Here is a 14,453-nt window from a genome sequence, read left to right on the forward strand (position 1 = left end):
GCAAATGCCACCCATTGCGTCAGAGGGACCGGCAAGAGCGAGGTCCTCAGCGGACGCCAGAATCTCCACCTCGTCCTCAGAGGCAGAGCTTGTAGGAAGCGGTGGGATGGGTGCCACCGCAATATCGTTGGTCTTGGGGACTTTCTTCTTTTTCTGCTTGTCACGCTGTGCCTTCGGCGGTTCAGGCTTCATGGGCTTCACTGGGTCAGTCTCAGGGACAGACGACGACCGCGAGGTCCGACGACCAGGGACTGGCGGTTGTTTCAACCACTTGCGGGCGTCCGCTTTTCCACTGGTCGGAACTTGCGAAGGGAGGTCCTCAAGGGATCCCTTCCTGGCGAGAGCAGCCGAAGAAGTCTTACGCTTCTCCGGCTGGGAAGGGGGAGCTGATGTCCCCGATGGTTGGGAGGGTGTTGTTCCTGGAGAAGATGGAGCAGGAGCAACAGGGTGTGAAGTGCCCCCCACAAGCAAGGGGGCTGGTGGATGCTGACCGATCTTAGAGCCGATTCGTGATGACGGGAGAACCGTCGTTGCAGCAGCGGCGTAGGTTGACGTCATTGCCACAGGATGGAGCCTCTCATATTTCCGTCTAGCCTCGGGGTAAGTCAGCCGGTCCAGGGTCTTATATTCCATTATCTTCCTTTCTTTCTGCAATATCCTACAGTCCGGCGAGCAGGGGGAATGGTGTTCTCCGCAGTTAACACAGATAGGAGGCGGGGCACATGGAGTATCGGGATGCGAAGGACGTCCACAATCCCGACACATGAGGCTGGAAGTACAACGAGATGACATGTGCCCGAACTTCCAGCATTTAAAACACCGCATCGGAGGAGGGATATATGGCTTCACATCACAACGGTAAACCATCACCTTGACCTTTTCGGGTAATACATCACCTTCGAAGGCCAAGATGAAGGCACCGGTGGCTACCTGATTATCCCTCGGACCCCGATGGACGCGCCGGACGAAGTGAACACCTCGTCGTTCTAGGTTGGCGCGTAGTTCATCGTCGGACTGCAGGAGAAGATCCCTGTGGAATATAATACCCTGGACCACGTTTAAACTTTTATGGGGAGTGATGGTGACGGAAACATCACCCAACTTGTCACAAGTGAGCAACCTCCGTGACTGGGCAGAGGATGCTGTTTTGATGAGAACCGACCCAGAGCGCATTTTGGACAAGCCCTCCACCTCCCCGAACTTGTCCTCTAAATGCTCCACAAAAAACTGGGGCTTGGTCGACATGAACGATTCTCCATCAACCCGCGTACACACGAGGTACCGAGGTGAATACTCTCCACTGCCTTCTTTAGCAAGACGTTCCTCCCATGGAGTAGCGAGGGAGGGAAACAATCTCTGATCAAATTTTTTCCTGTTGAGGTTAGACCTCGATCGCTTAGAGACTGTTGGTGGAGGCCCACCAGCGATAGATGATGTACCACGCTTCATTGCGGGTCATCCGCCCTGATGCCACCTACTCCGACCAAGGGCCCTCCCCACGGGCGCCACCCAGCCGCAGCAATAGCCATCTGGCAGGACAGCCATTGCCGGGAGTCCTGATGCCCCAAGGAGATGGGCATCTACTCCTTGGCATACGTGGGGAGTTAACGGCGCAGGCATCAGTAGAGCGATCCCTGTGTTGTCAGGGGGCAACAACCAAGAGGGTACATGGCGGCCCCACCACAACGGACTGGCTACCGTGCTGGATGTTAGGTGACATGTGGTCCATGGTCGCCGTCAGTGCAGAAAATGGCCCTGCACAGTGTTTGGCAGAAAGTGTACGCAAGAGCGTAGCCATGCCCATGCGATGGAGAGCGGGCAGGACTGCAATGCAACGACGAAGAAGATGGCGAAAGTTCTGATTACAACATGGACACAAGGCACCAAGTAAGGCGCCCTTCCCCAATTGGCTCGCTCTTCGGAATAATTTAGAAAGATGGAGGTCAAAACCGAGAGGGGACCATCACATAAGGCCGAAACATTTGAGACTCCTTTTAGTCGCCTCTTACGACAGGCAGGAATACCGCGGGGCTATTCTAACCCCCGAACCCGCAGGGGGATGCACCACAGATAAAACGGAGCCGCAGCAACAAAGAGGTGGGTCCTCACGGCGCAATAAGTGGCCGTGTGTCAGGCGAGTGTGCCCAATGCGCAGCCGGCAGAGGACAACAGACTCTTGGCGGGAGACCCGAATGGACGACCGCCACACAGTCGTCGACGCCTTGATACAACGGAGTTCGTTCGGTACGGGCAGGTTGCGCCATTCAGCGTCCCATAAAGCGAAAATTTTCCGGCGTAATAGTGCCCGCAAATCAGTCGCCGGGAGGCCAATCTCCAGAGGTGGTTGACTGGTGGCCTCTTTCGCCAGGCGGTCAACATTCTCATTCCCAGGGATCCCAACATGACCTGGGGTCCAAACAAAGACCACAGAGCGGCTGCAACGGTCAAGAGTAGACAGGGACACCTGGATAGCCATCACTAGACGAGAACGAGGGAAACACTGGTCGAGAGCTCGTAAACTGCTCAGGGAGTCGCTACAGATAAAAAAGGACTCACCTGAGCAGGAGCGGATATACTCTAGTGCTCGAAAGATGGCGACCAGCTCAGCAGTGTAAACGCTGCAGCCAGCCGCCAAGGAACGTTGTTCGGACTGGTCCCCTAGAGTGAGCGCATAACCGACACGACCAGCAACCATCGAACCGTCGGTGTAAACAATGCCAGAGCCCTGATACGTGGCCAGGATGGAAGAAAAGCGGCGGCGGAAGGCCTCTGGAGGGACTGAGTCCTTCGGGCCCTGTGCTAAGTTGAGCCGAAGGTAAGGGCGAGGATCACACCATGGGGGTGTACGCAAAGTGGCCCGGAAAGGAGGTGGAACAGGGAAAAACCCAAGCCCGGAGAGAAGATCCGTAACGCGCACGGCGATCGGACAACCCGACAGGGGCCGACGCTCGGCAGATGGACGACCGACTGCGGGAACAGCACACGGTAATTGGGATGCCCGGGCAAGCTAAAAACATGGGCAGCATAAGCAGCCAGTAATTGTTGGCGTCGGAACCGCAGTGGAGGGACACCTGCCTCCACTAGTAAGCTGTCCACAGGGCTGGTGCGGAAAGCACCAGTGGCAAGGCGTATCCCGCTGTGGAGAATGGGGTCCAGCACCCGCAACGCAGATGGGGATGCTGAGCCATATGCCAGGCACCCATAATCCAGACGGGACTGGATTAACGCCTGGTAGAGCCGTAACAGGGTAGAGCGGTCGGCGCCCCAGCGGGTGTGGCTCAAACATCGCAGTGCATTGAGATGCCGCCAACACGCCTGTTTGAGCTGCCGGATATGAGGCAGCCAAGTCAACCGGGCATCGAAAACCACCCCCAAAAACCTGTGTGATTCCACCACCGAAAGAAGTTCGCCGTTAAGAGAAAGCTGCGGCTCCGGGTGGACAGTACGTCGCCGGCAGATATGCATAACGCAGGTCTTGGCTGCCGAAAACTGAAACCCATGCGCTACAGCCCAAGACTGCGCCTTACGGATAGCGCCCTGTAGCTGACGTTCAACAGCTGCAATGCCAGTAGAGCTGTAGTAAAGGCAGAAGTCGTCAGCATACAGGGAAGCGGAGACAGAATTTCCCACGGCCGCAGCAAACCCGTTAATGGCTATTAAAAACAGACAGACACTTAAAACAGAACCCTGTGGCACACCGTTCTCCTGGACGTGGGAGGAACTAGACGAGGCCGCGACTTGCACGTGGAAGGTACGACACGACAGAAAATTGCGGATAAAAATCGGCAGAGGACCCCGAAGACCCCATCCATGAAGCGTAGAAAGGATGTGATGACGCCATGTCGTATCGTACGCCTTCCGCATGTCAAAAAAGACAGCGACCAGGTGCTGACGGCGGGCAAAGGCAGTACGGATGGCCGACTCCAGGCTCACCAGATTGTCGGTGGCGGAGCGGCCTTTACGGAACCCACCCTGAGACGGAGCCAAAAGGCCCCGAGACTCCAGTACCCAGTTCAAGCGCCGGCCACTGTTGCCACTGACCCACCCCACAGAGGGTTATGGGCGTTGAAGTCGCCCAATAGCAAGAAAGGTGGCGGCAATTGGGCGACCAGTGCAGCCAGGACATGCTGCGAGACATCACCATTCGGTGGAATGTAAAGACTGCAGACGGTAACAGCCTGTGGCGTCCACACGCGAACAGCGACAGCCTCTAAAGGCGTCTGGAGAGGGACAGACTCGCTGTGCAGAGTGTGAAGGACATATATGCAGACGCCACCAGACACCCTTTCATAAGCTGCTCGGTTCTTATAATAACCCCGATAGCCACGGAGGGCGGGGGTTCGCATTGCTGGAAACCAAGTTTCCTGGAGAGCAATGCAGAAGAAAGGGTGAAGGCTGATAAGTTGGCGGAGCTCAGCTAGATGGTGGAAGAAACCGCTGCAGTTCCACTGGAGGATGGTATTGGCCATGGCTGGGAAAGGCGTGACGGGACTGGGAAGGCAGATTACGCCGCCGGGTCACCTGCTGCCTCCGATTGAGCACCCACGCTAGTGCTATTCATGGCGTCTGAGGGACCGGCGAGATCGAGGTCCTCAGCGGACGCCAGAATCTCCACCTCGTCCTCAGACGCAGAGCTGGAAAGTTGCGGTGGGGTGGCTGCCACGGCGAGTTCCTTGGGCTTAAAGTTCTTCTTGTTTGGTTTCTCACGCTGCTCCTTGGGTTTGACTGGCTGGGAGGGCTTCACCGATTCAGTCTCCGGGACTGAGGAGGATCGTGAAGCCCTTCGACCAGCTGATTGTGGGCACTTACGCCACTGTCGGTCGTCAGCCTTCCCGCTGGTGGAAACCTGGGAAGGGAGGGACCCAAGGGGCCCCTTGCGAGCGTGAGAAGCCGAAGAAGTTGGACACTTCTCCGGCTTAGAAGCAGGGACGGACGTCCCTGATGGGGGGGATGGTGTTGCCCCTGAGGTAGGTGGCGCAGGAGCAACCCGGTGGGTAGAGCCCCTCACTGGCAAGGGGGCAGGAGGAGTTGTACCACTCAGCGATCCGGCCGGAAGTCGCTAAAACTGATGGGGCGAGCACAGGTCTTGTAGCAGCGGCATAGGAAGATGTCATTCTCACTGGATGTAATCGGTCATATTTCCTTTTGGCCTCAGTATAAGTCAGTCGGTCCAGGGTCTTATATTCCATGATTTTGCACTCTTTCTGGAATATTCTGCAGTCTGGCGAGCAAGGTGAATGGTGCTCCCCGCAGTTGACGCAGATGGGAGGCGGGGCACATGGAGTATCGGGATGAGATGGGCATCCGCAATCTCGACATGTGAGGCTGGAAGTGCAGCGGGAAGACATATGGCCGAACTTCCAGCACTTGAAGCACCGCATCGGGGGAGGGATATAGGGCTTGACGTCACATCGGTAGACCATCACCTTGACCTTTTCCGGTAACGTATCACCCTCGAAGGCCAAGATGAAGGCACCGGTAGGAACCTGATTGTCCCTCGGACCCCGATGAACGCGCCGGACGAAATGAACACCTCTACGTTCTAAGTTGGCGCGCAGCTCGTCATCAGACTGCAAAAGGAGGTCCCTATGGAAAATAACACCCTGGACCATATTTAAACTGTTATGTGGTGTAATAGTAACGTTAACATCCCCCAACTTGTCACAAGCAAGTAACCTGCGTGACTGGGCGGAGGATGCCGTTTGTATCAGTACTGACCCAGAGCGCGTTTTAGACAAGCCCTCCACCTCCCCAAACTTGTCCTCTAAATGCTTGACGAAGAGCTGAGGCTTTGTGGAGAGAAAAGACTCCCCATCAGCTCTCGTACAAACTAAGAATCGGGGCGAATAACTGTTACCTCCATCCTGAGACTTACGCTCTTCCCACGGCGTGGCCAGGGAGGGGAACGTTTTTGGATCGTACTTCTGAGCATTAAATTGAGCCCGAGAACGCTTAGAGACTGCTGGCGGCAGGCTCTCAGCGAGAGATGATGTACCACGCTTCATTGCGGGTCATCCGCCCTGATGCCACCTACTCCGAACAAGGGCCCTCTCCACGGGCGCCACCCAGCCACAGCAAAGGCCACCTGGCAGGATGGCCGGTGCCGGGAGTCCCGATACCCCAGGAGGATAGGCATCTACTCCTTGGCATACGTGGGGAGTTAACGGCGCAGGCATCAGTAGAGCGATCCCTGTGTTGTCAGGGTGCTACAACCAACAGGGTACATGGTGGTCCCACCACAACGGACTGGCTCAGGTGCAAAACTGTCCAAGGTCGTCGTCGCAGTTAAAAGAAACACTGCAGAGTGCAGCGTGGTAATCGCCCAAGAGCTCGAAAACGAGCGGGACACCATTGCAACGACGAGAAAGCCGGCTAAAGGTCTAATTGCACGACGGATACAGTGCACCATGTAAGGCCCCCTTCCCCAATTGGCTCGCTCTTCGGAATAATTTAGAAAGATGGAGGTCAAACCCGAGAGGGGACCTGCACATAAGGCCGAAACAGTTGAGACTCCTTTTAGTCGCCTCTTACGACAGGCAGGAATACCGCGGGCCTATTCTAACCCCCGAACCCGCAGGGGGGAGGGCGACGCTGAGCCATACGCCACACTCCCATAATCCAGTCGGGACAGCACAAGGGCTTTGTAGAGCTGCAGCAGCGTGTTACGATCTGCACCCCAAGTTGTGTTGCTCAGGCAGTGGAGGGCATTCAGATGCTGCCAGCACTGACGCTTTAGCTGACGAATATGTGGAAGCCAAGTAAGCCGGGCATCGAACAGCAATCCCAGAAAACGGTAAGTGTCAACAACCCTGAGCATAGCTTCTTGAAGATAGAGCTCAGGGTGGGGATGGACAGTTCGACGCCGAGAAAAGTGCATAACACAAGTCCTCGCAGGAGAAAACTGAAACCCATGGGCTAGGGCCCACGCCTGCGCCATGCGTATGGCTCCCTGCAACCGACGTTCTGCAACACCAATGGTGGAGGAGCTGAAAAATATGCAGAAATCGTCAGCATATAACGTGGGTGAGACAGACGACCCTACTGCTGCTGCAAGGCCATTAATGGCCACAAGGAAAAGGGGCACGCTCAATACAGAGCCTTGTGGAACGCCGTTCTCCTGGATATGAAGTGAACTATGGGATGTGCCAATTAAAACGTGCTACGTGGCGAGAATATGGTGCCGCCACGTCGTGTCATATGCTCTGGAGAGGTCGAAAAAGACGGTGACGAGGTGTTGGCGCCTGGAAAAAGTAGTGCGGATTGCAGACTCAAGGAAGACCAAAGTATCGGCGGTGGAACGGCCCTGACGGAAGCCGCTCTGGCACGGAGCCAGAAGACCCCGAGACTCGAGCAGCCAACACAGCCGTCGACTCACCATACGTTCCAGGAGCTTGCACAGAGTATTTGTCAAGCTGATGGGCCGATAGCTATGCACATTAAGTGGGTCTTTACCAGGTTTCAGCACCGGAATGATGGCACTTTCTCGCCATTGAGACGGAAAGACACCATCGCCCCATATGCGGTTGAAGACGGCAAGAACACATCGCTGAAAGTCCGGGGACAGGTGTTTGATCATCTGATTGTGAACGCCATCTGGCCCAGAGGCTGTATCGGGGCACTGTGCCAGGGCGCTTTGGAGTTCCCACAAACTAAATGGGGTGTTATACGCCTCAGGGTGGCGACAAGCTAAAGAAAGCCGTTTGCATTCCTCCTGGCGTTTTAGCGCGCGAAACGCGGGCGGGTAATTCCCCGGCGCAGAGGCCCGAACATAGTGCTGTGCGAAATGCTCGGCGATTGCATCGGCATCGGTGGATAGTGCCCCATTGATGGTAAGCCCTGTGACACCTGTTGAGTGCTGCAATCCAAAGATGCGCCGAATCTTCATCCACACCTGGGAGGGTGAAGTACGGGAACCAATGGTGGAAACGTACCTCTCCCAGCACTCCTGTTTCCGCCTCTTGATGAGCCGCCTTGCCTGAGCACGGAGACGTTTGAAGAAAATGAGGTTCTCCAAACACGGGTGCCGCTTATGTCGCTGAAGAGCCCGCCGACGTTCCTTAATGGCTTCTGCGACCTCCGGAGACCACCAAGGCACTGACTTTCGCCGGGGGCACCCTAACGAACGAGGAATGGTACGTTCTGCAACGTAAACAATCGCTGCAGTCAGTGTCTCAACCACCACATCGATGGTACCGTGGGGGAGAGATTCAGAAGTGGCCGCAGAGGAGAACATTTCCCATTTTGCCTTGCTAAATGCCCATCTAGGCAGGCCTTCATGGGATCGACGCTGGGGTAGTGAAAGGAAGATGGGAAAATGGTCACTACCACACAAGTCGTCATGGACTCTCCAGTGGACCGATGGTACAAGCCCTGGGTTGCACAACGACAGATCTATGGCCGAGAACGTGCCATGCGCCACACTGAAATGCGTGGCAGTGCCAGTGCTTAAGAGGCAGAGGTCGAGTTGGAAGTCCTTGGAAGGGACTCCCCCAAGGGATCCCTTTCAAACAAGTGAGGCCGGAGGAGGCTGTTGCGTCTCCGGCTGAGCAGCCGGAGAGAGCTGTCGCCTCCCCGGCTGAGGAGCCCGAGAGGGCTGTCGCCGCTTCGGCTGAGAGGTGGGGACTGACGTCCCTGGTTGCTTGGGGCGCACTGCTCCCAAACTGGGTGTTTTGAGAGCAGTGGAAGAGAGAGTGGCCTGTCCCAGCGGTGGGGCAGACGTTACTGGATTTCTCTGTGGGCCAACGGAGAAGGGAGTCTGTGCGGGAGCTGGTGGCGGCAGTGTGACGGTAGCATAACTCCTCAACAGAGGTGTGGGGTTGAGTCTTTCTAGCTTCTTCTTTGCCTCTTGGTAAGTTAAACGGTCCAAGGTCTTAATTTCTTGGATCTTCCGCTCTCGTTGATAAACTGCACAGTCTGGCGAGCAGGGAGAATGAAGCTCCCCACAGTTAACGCAGGTGGGAGGCGGAGCACATGGAGCATTAGGATGTGAAGGTCGTCCACAATCACGACACGTGGGGCTGGCAGTGCATCTAGAGGACATATGTCCGAACTTCCAACACTGGAAGCATCGCATAGGGGGTGGGACATAGGGCTTGACATCGCACCGGTAGATCATGACCTTGACCTTCTCAGGCAAGCAGTCACCCTCAAAGGCCAGGATGAAGGCACCGGTAGCGACCCTATTATCCTTGGGCCCCCTAAAGACACGACGGACAAAGTGCACACCTCGTCGTGCCAGGTTCTCCCGTAGCTCGTCATCAGACTGTAGCAGAAGATCTTTATGAAAAATAATCCCCTGGACCAAATTTAAGGACTTATGGGGAGTGACATGAACGGGGATGTCACCGAGCTTCTCACAGGCGAGTAACGCTCGTGACTGTGCAGATGAAACTGCTTGTATCAAAATAGCCCCGCTCCTCATTTTGGAAACAGATGCCACTTCCCCAAACTTATCTTCAAGATGGTGAACAAAGAAGAGAGGCTTAGTCCCAAAAAACGAATCCCCATCGGTTCTACTGCATACAAGGTATCGCGGTGAATATGGCTCCTGTCTGTCCGCAGCCCTACGTTCCTCCCATGGCGTGGCTAGGGAAGGGAACGATTTGGGGTTATATGTCACAGCATTAAATTCTGTCTTACCGCGCTTAGAGACGTTGGCGGTCGTGCGACCACCGGATTGAGACTTCACCCGCTTCATTGCGGGGCATCCGCCCCGATGCCACCCACTCCGACCAGGGGCTCTCCCCACGGGCGCCACCCAGCCACAGCAAAGGCCACCTGGCAGGATGGCCGTTGCCGGGAGTCCTGATGCCCCAGAGAGACGAGCATCGACTCCTTGGCTTACGTGGGGAGGTGTCAGCTCAGGCATAGGCAGTACGATCCCTGTGTTGTCAGGGGGCTACAACCTAGAGGGTACATGACGACCCCACCACAACGGGCTGGTTACGATGCTGGATTTTGGGTGCCATGGGTAGTCCATAGTGATCGTGGGTGCAGATGGTGACGCACCAAGGGCGTTACGTACACAATCCATCAGGTGTGTATGCGCAAAATGACGGATGGAGGGTGCAGTTACGACGCCAAGACGATCAAGAGTGCCAAGGCCTTAGGGCACAGAGGACTGTTGGTGCACCACGTAAGGTGTCCTTCCCCAAAAGGCTCGTACTTCTGTGGAATTTGGAAAAATGGAGGTCAAACCCTAATGGGGACCATCACATTAAGGCCGAAACGTTTGAGACTCCTTTTAGTCGCCTCTTACGACAGGCAGGAATACCGCGGGCCTATTCTAACCCCCGAACCCGCAGGGGGGCGACACGTGGGGCTGGCAGTGCACCTGGAGGACATGTGTCCGAATTTCCAGCACTGGAAGCATCGCATAGGTGGCGGGACATAGGGCTTGAGATCGCAGCGGTAGATCATGACCTTGACTTTCTCAAGCAAGCAGTCGCCCTCAAAGGCCAGGATGAAAGCACCGGTAGCGACCCTATTATCCTTCGGCCCCCTAGAGGCACGACGGACAAAGTGTACACCTCGTCGTGCCAGGATCTCACGTAGCTCGTCATCAGACTGTAGCAGAAGATCTTTATGAAAAATAATCCCCTGGACCAAATTTAAGGACTTATGGGGTGTGGCAGTAACGGGGATGTCACCGAGCTTCTCACAGGCGAGTAATGCCTGGAACTGTGCAGATGAAGCTGCTTGTATCAGAATGGCCCCGTTCCTCAGTTTGGAAAGAGACGCCACTTCCCCAAAGTTATCTTCGAGATTGTGCACAAAGAAAAGAGGCTTAGTCCCCAAAAACGAATCCCCATCAGTTCTGCTGCATACAAGGTATCGTGGCGAATACGGCTCCTGTCTGTCTGCAGCCCTACGTTCCTCCCATGGTGTGGCTAGGGAAGGGAACGATTTCGGGTTATATGTCAGAGCGTTAAATTCCACCTTACCACGCTTAGAGACATTGGCGGTCGGGCGACCACCAGATTGAGATTTCACCCGCTTCATAGCGGGGCATCCGCCCCCATGCCACCTACTCCGACCAAGGGCCCTCCCCACGGGCGCCACCCAGCCGCAGCAATAGCCACCTGGCAGGATGTCCATTGCCGGGAGTCCTGATGCCCCAGGGAGATGGGCATCTACTCCTTGGCATACGTGGGGAGTTAACGGCGCAGGCATCAGTAGAGCGATCCCTGTGTTGTCAGGGGGCTACAACCAACAGGGTACATGGTGGCCCCACCACAACGGACTGGCTACCGTGCTGGATCTTAGGTGCAAAAATGTCCAAGGTCGTCGTCGCAGTTAAAAGCAACACTGCAGAGTGCAGTGTGGTAATCGCACCCAGTGACGTATTCCCGCCCATAAGACGGAAAACGAGCGGGACACCATTGCAACGACGAGTGTGTGTTTGAGGTTTACGGGCGCTAAACAGCGGGGTCATCAGCGCCCAAACGCATATAAACAGGAACACATGCAGTGAAGGGACTAAGACGGACAGCGAACAAGGAGAACGGCTAAAAGACACAGACCTGACGCAGTTTCAAATCCTCACATACAGAGGCAAAACAAGAGGAGAAGGAACACACTAAAAAGGAAGGGAAACAAGGAAAAGAGAACAGAAACTGAAGGGAAACAAGGAGGTAATCGTGACTAGCTGACATCTTACCTAAAACCTGGGTGAGCCAGTCACCCAGCAGCACATTAAAATCCTCTCCCTAAAATCCGAGGCAACAAATTGGACAGGACACAAAACCGTAAGACCGTGACTACAGTCGTTGCGTCATCTTGTAAAATAGAGGGCAAATCCGGAGGCAAAGAAACGACTGCCCTCTGGTCAGAGAATAAAAGACAGTCAAGTAAAAAGTGGCGGACAGTAATCTGGACGCCAAAGCACTGCAGATTGGGGGGTCCTCCCGCCGGAGTAAAAAACCATGCGTTAAGGGACTGTGCCCGATGCGGAGGCGAGTGAGGAGAACCTCATCCCGCCTGCATGACTGGTAGGACGTACGCCATGGCCGCGTGGTGGCCTTGACCAGACGCAGCTTATTTTCACCGACTGCCAGCCACTCCTCTTCCCACTGACGCAGAACGCGAAAACGCAGGAGGGAAGTAACAGCATGGAGATGGACGGCACATGCAACATCGTGAGGGAGGGAACACGCAGCTTTGGCAGCCACATCCGCCAGTTCGTTTCCCCTAATACCCATGTGCCCCGGCACCCAGCAGAAGGAAACCTCCTTCCCCTGCCGTTGCAGGTGGAGTAGGGCATCATGGATGTTCTGGACGAGCGTATGCGCTGGGTACAAGTGTTTCATGGTCTCAAGGGCACTCAGGCAGTCAGAACTGATGAGGAACTTAAGACTCGGAACACATCTCATCTGTTCCAATGCCCGCAAGATCGCAAACAATTCGGCATCAAAGATGGTAAACGCCGCAGGAAGTCTTAACTTGACGACTCGATCAGGGAAAGCAACAGCACAACCAACAGAGTCCCCCTGCTTAGAGCCATCCGTAAATACTGGTACATGGTCGGGATGCTGGTTTAAAATATCATAAAATAAGGAGGTAAAAACAAACGCAGGAGTGCAGCTCCTCCGGTACTCCGACAAGTCTAAAAGGACGCTGGGCCTCTGGAGCAACCAGGGAGGCAGGCGAGTAAAACCTTGTCGTTGGGGGGCCACACGCTCTACACCAAGGGACTCAAGCAAATGCTTGGCACGAATCCCAAATGGTCTCGGTGCCCTGGGACGACTGGAAAAGAGACGTTCCATAGGCGGTCGGGCAACGGTAGGGTACGCAGGGGAGGTAGGACAGGCAAGAAATTGACACACCCGTCGCACCATGAGGAGTTTCCGCCGGATGGCGAGCGGCGGTTCCCCTGCCTCAGCACACAGGCTGGGGATGGGACTGGTATGGAAGGCACCAGTGGCCAGTGCAACGACGAAAAAGTCGGCTAAAGGTCTCAATGCACGACGGATACAGTGCACCATGTAAGGCGCCCTTCCCCAATTGGCTCGCTCTTCGGAATAATTTAGAAAGATGGAGGTCAAACCCGAGAGGGGACCATCACATAAGGCCGAAACATTTGAGACTCCTTTTAGTCGCCTCTTACGACAGGCAGGAATACCGCGGGCCTATTCTTACCACCGAACCCGCAGGGGGGAGAAGCCCGCAGGGAGGAGCGCCACACATCGGTCGTCTCCTTGACAGCCCGCAGTTTATTCGGGGCTGTCATGCCACGCCACTCAACATACCACATCCCAAGCACCTTACGGCGCAACACCAGCTGCTGATCGCGAGCCGTGAGGCCGATCTCCGAAGCTGGGGCGTCGATCGCCCCTTTCGCCAGCCTGTCAACACGTTCGTTCCCCGGGATGCCAACGTGACCTGGCGTCCAAACAAAGACCACCGAACGACCAGAACGGGTAATGGCGGAAACAGACTCCTGAATAGAGGGCACCAGAGGAGAAGAGGGATAGCAGCGGTCGATGGCCTGAAGGCTGCTCAGGGAGTCACTGCAGATGACGATGGACGGACCTGAGCAGAAACGCATATGCTCAAGAGCGCGGAAAATGGCCACCAGCTCTGCAGTAAAAATACTGCAGCCAGCCGGCAAGGAGCGCTGCTCAACATGGGCAGCGTGAGCAAAAGCATAGGCAGTGCGACCATCAACCAGGGAACCATCAGTGTAGACAGTCTCACAGCCCGAAAATGAGGCGAGGAGCGCAAGAAAACGGCGACGGAGGGCCACAGGCGGAACCGAGTCCTTGGGTCCCTGTGCCAAGTCCAGACGGACGGACGGACGGCCGGGACAAACACCAGGGAGGCGTAGGTGCACGGACCCGGAAGGGAGGCAGAAGAGGGAATGACCCCAGTTCCGACAGCAGGGACTGGACGCGGACAGCTATGGAAAGCCCAGACCTAGGCCGCCGTTCGGGCAGATGGAGGACCATGGCAGGGAAAAGCAGGCGACGATTGGGATGGCCTGGCGAGCAATGCACGTGGACAGCATAGTCGGCGAGCAGTCGATGGTCGCGAATCCGCAGCGGGGGAACCCCGGCCTCCACCAGTAGACTATCCACGGGGCTCGTACGAAAAGCGCCAGTTGCAAGCCGAACCCGACAGTGGTGTATGGGGTCTAACAACTTCAACACTGAGGGTGAGGCAGACCCATAGGCCAGGCTCCCATAATCAAGCCTGGACTGCACAAGAGCTCTGTATAATCGCAACAGCGTGCAGCGATCCGCACCCCAAGGCTCAGGCAGCGGAGGGCGTTGAGGTGCCGCCAGCACTTTTGCTTCAGCTGAGTAATATGAGGAACCCATGTGAGCCGGGCATCAAAGACGAGTCCTAAGAAGCGGCAAGTGTCCACCACTTGAAGCAGGTGGCTGTCGAGGTAAAGTTCAGGATGAGGGTGGACCGTCCGACGCCTGCAGAAGTGCATAACTCGAGTCTTGGCT

Source organism: Schistocerca nitens, chromosome 2 (assembly GCF_023898315.1).
Source record: "Schistocerca nitens isolate TAMUIC-IGC-003100 chromosome 2, iqSchNite1.1, whole genome shotgun sequence".
In the NCBI taxonomy this organism is placed as follows: Eukaryota; Metazoa; Arthropoda; class Insecta; order Orthoptera; family Acrididae; genus Schistocerca; species Schistocerca nitens.